Source organism: Phaseolus vulgaris, chromosome 11 (assembly GCF_000499845.2).
Source record: "Phaseolus vulgaris cultivar G19833 chromosome 11, P. vulgaris v2.0, whole genome shotgun sequence".
Classification (NCBI taxonomy): domain Eukaryota; kingdom Viridiplantae; phylum Streptophyta; class Magnoliopsida; order Fabales; family Fabaceae; genus Phaseolus; species Phaseolus vulgaris.
In genome coordinates this window covers 8,294,048-8,306,524 of record NC_023749.2, presented here as the reverse complement: position 1 = coordinate 8,306,524, position 12,477 = coordinate 8,294,048, and positions in this window count along the sequence as shown.

The following is a 12,477-nucleotide window of genomic DNA, read 5'->3' as shown; positions in this document are numbered from 1 at the left end:
ATACAAGAGAGAAGACGAGAAGACAGACGAAGACAGGACAAAGAGAAAAGAGAATAAAAATAAAAGACTCTGTGGTGGTAAGGTTACTCTTAAGTTTTGGATAAATCAAACACTCTTTTTTTTCTTCGTCTTCTGTGAGGTAAACAACATTTCTTTGTCTCAACTATTTGTCTCCATTCTCTCTCTTTTTTATTGCTCGTACTTTCACAAAACTCATCCCAATTCTCCTAATTCCTCTTGAAATCCTAATTTTTATTCTTCTGCTTTTTTCTACTGCATGCATGTACAAACCCTTGGAATCTTATAACATTTACAATTTCTTTTAATCACATCACTTCAAATATCAGGCCTTTGTCGGGTTGATTTTTTATCCATGTCTGAATGACGAATGATACAAATTCATAACACTTTGTGAAATCGGTTTGCACTGGTTTAAAGAAGGAGTTTAACTTTGCTATGAAGGCACAATCACAAATATGTGATTCTCTAGGTCGAACTCGATCGAAAAAGACCCAAAGGTTGGTTCAGGTCTTTACTAGTTCCTCTCACAGGTGATACAAAAAATCTGATTTACCAATAATTAAAAACCTCAGAAGTTTGGTGAAAACCACTGAAAATATTGGTGTTGCTTTAAATGAGAAGGAAGTAAAGAGTGATTTGCTGGATGCAAAGAAACATAAAAGTGAAGTGTGTGACGAAACAAAATGTTTGTTGTTTGTGAAAAGGAGCACAAGAGTGATGAAATTAAAAGCCAAGTATAGAATGAAGGTGAAAAGGAACACAAGAATAATGGCCTTGAGACTGGAGTAATGCAAATGCAACCTGTTAGTGATAATGATAAGGTTAAGGAAAAATGTGATAATAATGAGATTGTTCCAATTTTGGGTTGCCAGTTGGAAACCCCAATAAAGGCTATCTAATCAACATTGAAAAAGTTAGAAAATGGTGATAGCAATGTTAAGAGTAATGGTGTTGATAAAGAAAGAAATAATGGTTCTACTATTAGTATTTCAAATCCAAGGACATCTTTTAAAGGTTTTATGGGAAAAAAGTTGTCTTCCAAGTTAAAAGACCTTTTATCTTCTGGATTCTAGATGGACTACTTGTGAAATATGTTCAATTTTTTTTATATATGTTTTTAGTATTTTAATGTATACATTCATGACAAAAATACGTGTTTTTTTGTAGGTGAAATCTTTAGGGATTTTGGGAGTTGTTTTTGGCGTTGGAATTTTGTGTTATTGTGAAGTTTGTAACAAGGTTGAGGTAAGTGAATGAATATGTATTTATTCTTTAGTTGTAAGGTAGATTTTAAATTGTAGTTACTGTTGTTAATTTTTTTGACAATTATGGACAAATGCAACTACATTACAAGTAAATATAAAACTGTGATAGTCAATATTATGTTAAATGTCATGAATTAACTTTTGTTTTGTTGATGGAAGTAGGTTGTGTCACCCACAGTTTTTGAATTACATGCTGATAGTACAAACAAGCCTCCTTATGAGTATAATTTTCTCGAGAATGGAACTAGTCTTCGTGATGTCATGAATACATTTTTGAATATTCCATTAGACACTTTAGAGGAAGTTGTACAGAAGGTTTTGGGAGGTTTTACAATGAGGACATCTAAATTTTGTGTGAATTATAGATGCTTTGAATTTTTTTTTACCCATTTTGTGTGATTGTCTACTTATTCCAAATCTTAACAAATAATATTCAATTGCATTATTTACTCTTGAAGGTGTCAATGTCGTATCAAAATTATTTGTAATTCATGTGTGGAGCTATTAAAGGATTGTCAAGCTAGTCTCGCCTTAGCAAATGACACCAATAATACCACTGTACCAGTTGCAATTCAATCTAGGTATGTAAAGACATCTTAATATTTAAGATAACTTTGGGCGTTACTATGCATTCACATTAATATCGATCATTAGTATATTGTGAATATATATATGCTTTGTATTTATAGCATGATTCATTATTGAACACACTTACTTTTGCAATGAGTTCTAATAAGATAGAGCTATTAACAATTGATAATTTGTATCGATAATAGTTAACATACTTTGTATTTATGTCATGCTTCATTTTCTTTGTTCTAACAAATAAAAAAACATATTATCTCTATCATGAGGTTCAATTAATTTTATATTTATAATTTGGCTTCTCATTTTGATTTTGCTAGACTAAAAAATTATTTTTCAACATGCAGAGATGTTTGCATGTGTAACAAATTACATATACACATGATACAAGATTTGTATTGAGTATAAATCATACAATATTTGTTATGTGATAGATTATTATTAATAGAAATGTTATTGTTGTTATATTATTATATTGTTGAAAACCTTTATTTTATTTTTAATTTTAATTTTAATTTATTATTTAATGGAATATAATTATTTATTAAAATAAGTAATTCTGGAGTGATTTTTTTAAAACAATTTATGTATTTGTTAATATGCTTAGTCTTAAAAACTAGTTATTTTACTTATTTAGCAATCCAATCAAATTTTAAACAAATAGTTTTTTAAAAATGAACTGTTTTAAAACTAGGTATTTTAAATTTAAATAAATTTACTAATTATGAAAATGTTCCTTTTAATTATATTTACAATTTAGCTTTTCATTTGATTTTGGGAATTAGCAAATTATTTTCTCAAATGCATACGTGTTTGCATGCGTAACAAATTACATATGTATATTATAAAAGATTAAGTATATATCATACACTACTTGTTATGGTATACATTTTTTACATTAACCAGATCTTTTCTACTTAACTTTAGCCATGTTGATACAATATTAATTAATCAAAGTATTATAGATTCTCAAAATTAGTTGTGCTTCCAAAGTCAGTCAATCATGGAATGAAACATAACACATCTTTTTGGAAAGAAAAGAAAAAATAACTAGGGAGTAAGTATGTTCCTTGAGTTGTTGTACATATGTTGTCTCCATTATTGACTTCAATGATAACAATGATAACGATACATTTGACACATTTTGTGGACATAAAACAATGAATGATTAGGTCAATCATTCTCAATTTGAATCACATGGTGATTGGGCATCACGACAAAATTGAGTTTTTGTTTACCTGTATTGTTTGTTGTTAAAAATCCACCATAGTTATTTATTAATAGTTATATGTTAAAATATTTAATTTAAGTTTCTTAAATCTTACTATTATTTTACTCTCGTGTAATAAGTTTTGTTGTTGTTGCTACTTTTTTTTTTTCCATTCCATCCTCACTTTTTCTTTACTTTTTATGATTTTCATGAATATGACAAATAAGAATTATATATGGTGTTTTTGCAAATGGACCAATACTTTTATTTCCCTGGTTTTTGCTTTTAATTTCTTCGTAATTATGTGCACATAGTTAAATCTAAGGAACTATCACTGCACCATAAGTTGACTATCTTCCTTTCACAAGGTCACAAATTTTCTACCAATAATAATGATGATTGCTATAATATATCTAAATATGGATGAAATCTTTTGTATTGTGATGAATTTTTAAACCCTAAACCCTAAACTTATCACATAGGTGAATTTTTTCTTTTTTATTTTAAGTAATTTGTTGATATATTAATATATGATGTTCGTTGATCTCATCATCACTTCTATCACATGCATTTACACAGATCATTGTTGTTGATTTTGGCTTAATCCCAAGTCCCACATCGGTGGGTTCATTGTTTGGGAAGGAGGTTTGAGGGTTATAAATTAAACTCTTCTCCTTCACTGTTATATATCCCAATTTGTAATATCTTCTCTCATAGTAATAAAAGTGAGCTGTTTTTGCTATGCTCGGAGATTAGGCTAAACAGGCCGAACTCCGTTAACAATTTTCGGGTGTGTTCTTTCCTCTTTATCTCTTTTATTATTCCGCTTTATTTATTCAATATTATTTGTCGGGTAGCTCTGTTAGGATTTTGTTTTAGTGGGAAAATTACCCGTTTTTCCCAACAAGTGGTATCAAGAGCCGAAGGTTCGCCCTTGGGTTGTTTGAAATTATTTGTAATATTGAATATTATATTTTGAGTTTGTAATGGCAAATCAAGAAGAAGAAGCCAAGGATGTATCCAGAGTGTCGGGCTCCTCTTCATCATGGTCGAGGTTCCCGGTGTCCACCTTGAAATTGGCGGTGGAAATATTTGATGGCACTGGACATTTTGGCATGTGGCAAGGAGAGGTCTTGGACTCTCTTTTTCAGCAGGGTCTTGATATTGCTATTGAAGGAGAGAAACCAAAAGAGGTAGAGGAGAAAGATTGGAGCATCATCAACCGGTTGGCATGCGGAACTATTCGATCCTGCCTGTCCAGAGAGCAGAAGTACGCTGTAAAAAACGAGACTTCTGCACACAAACTGTGGAAGGCATTGGAGGACAAGTTTCTGAAGAAGAGTGGTCAGAACAAGCTCCTGATGAAGAAAAGGTTGTTCCGATTTGACTACCAACAAGGTACTACTATGAATGCACACATCACTATGTTTAATCAATTAGTAGCAGACCTGTTGAATTTAGATGTGAAGTTTGAGGATGAGGATTTGGCTTTGATGTTGTTATCATCCCTTCCTGATGAATTTGAACATTTGGAGACTACGCTCCTTCACGGGAAGGAGAATGTGTCGTTAGATGCTGTTTGTTCTGCTTTATATAGTCATGAATTAAGAAAGCAGGATAAGATGAGAACCAAATCAACGACATCAGAAGAAGCATTGGTGGCAAGAGGTCATCAGCAAAGCCAAACAAAGGAAAGAAGAGGGATGTCTAAGTCTAAAGGTCGAGTCGTTGCCAAAGATGAGTGTGCTTTCTGTCATGAGAAAGGACACTGGAAGAAAGACTGTCCAAAACTGCAGAAGAAAGGGAAGACTCCACAAGATGCAAATGTTGCAGAATGCAAAAGTGACGTGGAATCAGATATCTCTTTAATTGTCTCGCTTTCAGCATCATCGTATCCAGATGAGTGGATATTGGATTCAGGTTGTACTTATCATATGTGTCCCATTTGGGAATGGTTCTTTGATTTTCAAGAACTCGATGGCGGGGTTGTTTACATGGGTAATGATAATCCATGTAAGACAGCTGGGATAGGTTCAATCAAGCTGCGGAATCATGATGGATCCACCAGAATTTTGCGGGATGTACGGTACGTGCCAAAGTTGAAGAAGAATCTCATCTCATTGGGGGCTTTAGAATCTAAAGGCCTAGTTGTGACGATGCGAGATGGAATTCTTAAAGCAACTTCAGGAGCACTGGTGATGTTGAAAGGCGTGATGAAGAACAATTTGTATTACTATCAAGGTAGTACAGTGGTGGGGACAGTAGCGGCAGCAACTTCTAGCTCTAAGAAGGATGCTGAGGCAACGAAGTTGTGGCATATGAGGTTGGGACATGCTGGAGAGAAATCCTTGCAAATTCTTACCAAGCAAGGATTGTTGAAAGGTACGAAGGCTTGCAAACTTGAATTTTGTGAGCATTGTGTTCTGGGAAAGCAACGAAGAGTGAAGTTTGGCACTGCAATTCACAATACCAAGGGTATTCTGGATTATGTGCATTCAGATGTGTGGGGACCTGCCAAGACTCCGTCAATCGGAGGTAGGCATTATTTTGTCACTTTTGTGGATGATTTTTCCAGGAGAGTTTGGGTGTTTACTATGAAGAACAAAAATGATGTGCTTGAAATTTTCCTTAAGTGGAAAGCTGAAGTTGAAAACCAGACAGGAAGGAAGATTAAGGTTCTCCGAACAGACAATGGAGGAGAATACAAGAGTGATCCGTTCCTGAAGGTATGTCAAGATTGTGGCATAGTTCGACACTTCACTGTTAGAAAAACACCACAGCAGAATGGGGTTTCGGAGCGTATGAACAAGACACTTGTGGAGAAAGTTCGTTGTATGTTGTCTAATGCTGAGTTAGGCAGAGAGTTTTGGGCTGAGGCTGTGACATACGCTCAACATCTCGTCAATCGTTTGCCATCATCTGCTATAGATGGCAAAACCCCGTTAGAGGTATGGTCTGGAAAACCTGCAACTGATTATGATTCTTTGCATGTTTTTGGTTCTATTGCATATTATCATGTGATTGAATCAAAGTTGGATCCACGGGCAAAGAAGGCTCTTTTCATGGGCTTTAGTCCTGGAGTGAAGGGATACCGTTTGTGGTGTCTAGAGGCAAAGAAGACGATTATCAGCAGGGATGTTACCTTTGATGAATCTGCCATGTTAAAGAAGGTAAATCCAGAAGGAGCTGATAGTACTCCACAACAGGTGGAGTGTGTTCGGAAGCAGGTGGAGTTTGAGCCGACAGTGGTGATCCCAACACGAAATACCACAAGTGACTCTCCTATGGCAGAAGAAGAGTCAGATGAGGAAGAGGTTCCTACCCAAGAATCTCAACAACAATCAGCGCCAATTGCAGTTAGAAGACAAAGACGAGATATTCAGAAGCCTGCTCGTTTCATGGATATGGTTGCCTATGCACTTCCAGTTGTTGATGACATTCCATCCACTTACCCAAAAGCCATTCTGAGTTCAGAAAGTGGTAATTGGGCGGGTGCGATGGAAGAGGAGATGCAGTCTTTGAAGAAGAACAAGACGTGGAAGTTGGCACAATTACCAAAAGGTAAGAAGGCAATTGGGTGCAAATGGGTATTTGCAAAGAAAGAAGAATTTTCTAATAAAGAAGATGTTTGCTACAAGGCAAGGTGGTTACAAGGGCCAAGTTTGAATATTGTTTAGACTTGGTTAATATTTTGCACATTTGAAGTTGGCGCCCGGAGGCGCAAATTTGAAGCACTGTAAAGTTTGTTTTTTGTTATGTTGTGAGAAGATTTGTTTTAGGTGGGACTTGAAATTAAGCCAAGGTGGAGATTTGTTGATTTTGGCTTAATCCCAAGTCCCACATCGGTGGGTTCATTGTTTGGGAAGGAGGTTTGAGGGTTATAAATTAAACTCTTCTCCTTCACTGTTATATATCCCAATTTGTAATATCTTCTCTCATAGTAATAAAAGTGAGCTGTTTTTGCTGTGCTCGGAGATTAGGCTAAACAGGCCGAACTCCGTTAACAATTTTCGGGTGTGTTCTTTCCTCTTTATCTCTTTTATTATTCCGCTTTATTTATTCAATATTATTTGTCGGGTAGCTCTGTTAGAGTTTTGTTTTAGTGGGAAAATTACCCGTTTTTCCCAACAATTGTAATATTATAACATTTTTAATCAAATAAGTTCAAATTTTAGGACTTTGTTGATTGATATTGTAATCATGCATATGTGACAAATGGTACAAAATTTAAAACACTTTATCAAGTCGTATGAAGTTCACACAGGTTTTAAAAAAAATTACATTTGTCTCTTAGATTTGTAGTTCTTTAAGATCTAAAAAAACTCAAAATTTTGTAAAGTTCTCTACTAATTCATCTCACAAATAATTTAAAAAAAATTATTTTTTTGAACTAGAAATTAAAAATATCATAGTTTTGACGAAAATAAAAAATGATATTAATAGTACTCCAAGTGAGGAGGAAGTAAAGAGTGATACATGGATATAAATGAAAAAACAATAATATTTATGATCTGTGAAAAAAAATAAAAAAAATATAATAAATATAGAACCAAGTAAACAACATATATAGTTATTGTTATTGTGAGAGAAGGAATATATGGACAATAAATTTATTTTAAGTATTTTAAACTCATCGAATTAAAAAAATTTAAATTAAAAAATAATTCCTCTTCAAATTAAAAACAGTTAATTTTAGTTCCTTAATTAATAAAATAATATTTTTAATTTCTGAGTAACTCTAATAGTGTAACACTCATAACTAATTATGTTTACATAAATAATAATATATCTGAGTAAATATATAATTATAAATTATATTTTTATATTTCTATTTATTGATACTATATCAGAATTGATAAATTCTTATTAAATATTTTTTTAATAGATAAATCATATAAATTAAATTTTAAAATAATGTATAAAAAAAATAGAAAATAATTTGTATAAAATACAAGAGAGAAGACGAGAAAACAAACGAAGACAGGACAAAGAGAAAAGGAGAATAAAAATACAAGATTTTATGGTGGTAAGGTTACTCTTAAGTTTTAGATAAATCAAATACTCTTTATTTCTTTGTATTCTTCGAGGCAAACAACATTTCTTTGTCTCCTCCATTCTCTCTCTTTTTTATTCCTTGTACTTTCACAAAACTTAATTCCCAATTCTCCTAATTCCTCTTGAAATCCTAATTTTTATTCTTGTGCTTTTTTCTACTGCATGCATGTACACATCCTTGGAATCTTATAGCATTTACAATTACTTTTAATCACATCACTTCAAATCTCAGGCCTTTGTTGGGTTGATTTTTTATCCACGCCTGAATGGCGAATGATACAAATTTAAAACACTTTGTGGAATCAGTTCGCACAGGTTTAAAGAGGGAATTTAACTTTGCTATGAAGACACAATCACAAATATGTGATTCTCTAGGTCGAATTCGATCGAAAAAGACCAAAAATTTCGTCCAGGTCTTTACTAATTCCTCACACAGGTGATACAAAAAATCTGATTTACCAAAACCACTGAAAATATTGGTGCTACTTTAAATGAGAAAGAAGTAAAGAGTGATTTGGTGGATGCAAAGAAACTTAAAAGTGAAGTGTGTGACAAAACAAAATGTTTGTTTGTGAAAAGGAGCAAGAGAGTGATGAAACTAAAAGCCAAGTGCAGAATGAAGGAGAAAGGTGACAATAATGAGATTGTTCCAATTTTGGATTGCCAGTTGGAAACTTCAATAAAGGCTATACAATCAACATTGAAAAAGTTAAAAAATGGTGATAGCAATGTTAAGAGTAATGGTGTTGATAAAGAAAGAAATAATGGTTGAGGACATCTTCTAAAGGTTTTATGGGAAAAAAGTTTCCTTCCAAGTTAAAAGATCTTTTATCTTCTGGGATTCTAGAAGGACTACTTCTGAAATATGTTCAATTTTTTATATATGTTTTTAGTTTTTTAATGTATACATTCATGCCAAAAATACGTGGTTTTTTAGGTGAAATCTATAAGGCTTTTGGGAGTTGTTTCTAGCGTTGGAATTTTGTGTTATTGTGAAGTTTGTAAGAAGGTTGAGGTAAGTGAATAAATATGTATTTATGCTTTAGTTGTAAGCTAGATTTTAAATTGCAATTGCTGTTGTTGAATTTTTTGAAAATGATGGACACATGAAACTATATTACAAGTAAATATAAAACTATGGTAGTCAATATTTTGTTAAATGTCACGAATTAACTTTTGTTTTGTTGATGGAAGTAGGTTGTCACCCACAGTTTTTGAGTTGCATGCTGGTAGTACAAACAAGCGTCCTCCAGAGTATATTTTCCTTGAGAATGGAAGTAGTATTCGTGATGTCATGAATACATTTTTGAATATTCCATTAGACACTTTAGAGGAAGTTGTACAAAAGGTTTTGGGAGGTTTCACAATGAGGACATCTAAATTTTGTGTGAATTGTAGAGGTTTGAATTTTTTTTACCCATTTTGTGTGATTGTTTACTTATTCCAAATCTTAACAAATAATATTCAATTGCATTATTTACTTACTCTTGAAGGTGTCAATGTGGTATCAAAATTATTTGTAATTCATGTATGGAGCTATTAAAGGATTGTCAAGCTAGTCTCACTTTAGCAACTGACACCAATAATACCTCTGTAGTAGTTGCAGTTCAATTTAGGTATCTAAAGACATCTTAATATTTAAGATAACTTTGGGTGTTAGTATGCATTCACATTAATATCAATCATTAGTATATTGTGAATAAAAATGCTTTATATTTATAGCATAATTCATTAATGAACACACTTAGTTTTGTAACGAGCTCTAATAAGATAGAGCTATGAACAATTGATAATTTGTATCGATAATAGTTCACATACTTTGTATTTATGTCATGCTTCATTTTCTTTGTTCTAACAAATAAAAAAACATATTATCTCCATCATGAGGTTCAATTAAATTTATATTTATAATTTGACTTCTCATTTTGATTTTGCTGGAATAAAAAAAATATTTTTCAACATGCAGAGATGTTTACATGTGTAACAAATTACATATGCACATGATACAAGATTTGTATTGAGTATATATCATACAATATTTGTTATGTGATAAATTATCATTAATAGAAATGCTATTATTGTTATATTATTATATTGTTGAAAACCTTTATTTTATTATTTAATGGAATAAATTATTTATTAAAATAAGTAATTCCGGAGTGAATTTTTTTTTATGTATTTGTTAATATGCTTAGTGTTAAAAACTAGTTTTTTTTTCTGATTTAGCAATCCAATCAAATTTTAAACAAATAGTTTTTTTAAAAACTAAGTATTTTAAATTTAAATAAATTTACTAATTATGAAAATGTTCCTTTTAATTATATTTAAAATTTAGTCTGTCATTTGATCTTGAGAATTAACAAATTGTTTTCTCAAATGCATACATGTTTGCATGCATAACAAATTACATATGCATATTATACAAGATTGAGTATATATCATACATTAATTGTTCCGTGATAATTTTTTACATTGACCATATCTTTTCTACTTAACTTTAGCCATGTTGATACAATATTAATTAATTAAAGGTTTATAGGTTCTAAAAAATAGTTGTGCTTCCAAAGTCATTCAATCATGGAATGAAACATAGCACATCTTTTGAAAAGAGAAAGAAAAAATAAGTAGGGAGTAAGTATGTTTCTTGGGTTGTTGTACATATGTTGTCTCAATTATTGACTTCAATGATAATGATACATTTGACACATTTTGTGTACATAAAACAATGGATGATTAGGTCAATCATTCTCAATTTGAATCACATGGTGATTGGGCACCGCGACAAAAACTAAGTTTTTGTTTACGTGTATTGTCTGTTGTTAAAAATCCACCATAGTTATTTATTAATAGTTATATGTTAAAATATTTAATTTATGTTTTCTTAAATCTTACTATTATTTTATTCTAGCGTAATAAGTTTTTTTGTTGTTGCTACTTCTGTTTTTTCATCTCATCCTCACTTTTTCTTTACTTTTCATGATTTTCATGAATATGACAAATAAGAATTATATATGGTGTTTTTGCAAATGGACCAATACTTTTATTTCCCTATTTTTTTTTTGATTTTTTTGTAATTATGTGTACATAGTTAAATCTATGGAACTATCACTTCACCATGAGTAGACTATCTTTCTATCAAGGTCCCAAATTTTCTACTAATAATAATGATGATCGCTATAATATATCTAAAGATGGATGAAATCTTTTGTATTGTGATGAATTCTCAAACCCTAAATCCTAAACTTCTCACATAGGTGAATTTTTTTCTTTTTTCTTTTAAGTAATTTGTCGATATATTAATATGATGTTAGTTGATCTCATCATCACTTCTATGATGTACACACATCATTGTAATATTAGAACATTTTTAATCAAATAAGTTCAAATTTTAGGGCTTTGTTTATTCATATTGTAATTATGCATATGTGACAAATGGTACAAATTTAAAACACTTTATGAAGTCGTATGAAGTTCACCCAGGTTTTAAAAAAAATTACATTTGTCACTACGACACAATCTTAAATTTATGGTTCTTTATGATAAAAAAATCCAAAATTTGGTTAAGGTCTCTACTAATTCATCTCACAATTAATGCAAAAAATTTTGTTTTTTTTAACTAGAAATTAAAAATTTCATAGTTTTGACGAAAATAAACAATGATATTAATAGTACTCCAAGTTAGGAGGAAGTAAAGAGTGATATGATGGATATAAATGAAGAAGCAATAATATTTATGATATGTGAAAAAAATAAAAAAATATAATAAATATAGAAGCAAGTAAACAACAAATGTATAGTTATTGTTATTTTTGAGAAGGAATATATGGATAATAAATTTATTTTAAGTATTTTTAACTCATGAAATTAAAAATATTAAATTAAAAATAATTCCTCTTCAAATTAAAAACAGTTAAGTTTAGTTCCTTAACTAATAAAATAATATTTTTAATTTCTGAGTAACACTAATAGTGTAACACTCATAACTAATTATGTTTACATAAATAATAATATATTTGAGTAAATAGTTATACAATTTTTTTTTAAAATTTGTATGTGAAGTACTTTTTTATTCTTCTATGTTTAAATCAAATTTTATTATAGTTTACCAGATTTCACTCCAATTTGTTTGTGTCCAATGATTTTTTTTTTCAACCTAACTAGCCTTTAGAATTATTACTTTATGTCTAATTATATATTTTTTATTTATATTATTTTTAAAATAATTAGTAGAAATTGTGCTTTTCTGTTCATATTTTAATTACTCTATAAAAAAGTGATCACAATGAAACAATAATCATCCCTTAGAATATTTTTTATCAAAATGTTATTAAAATAAGAATA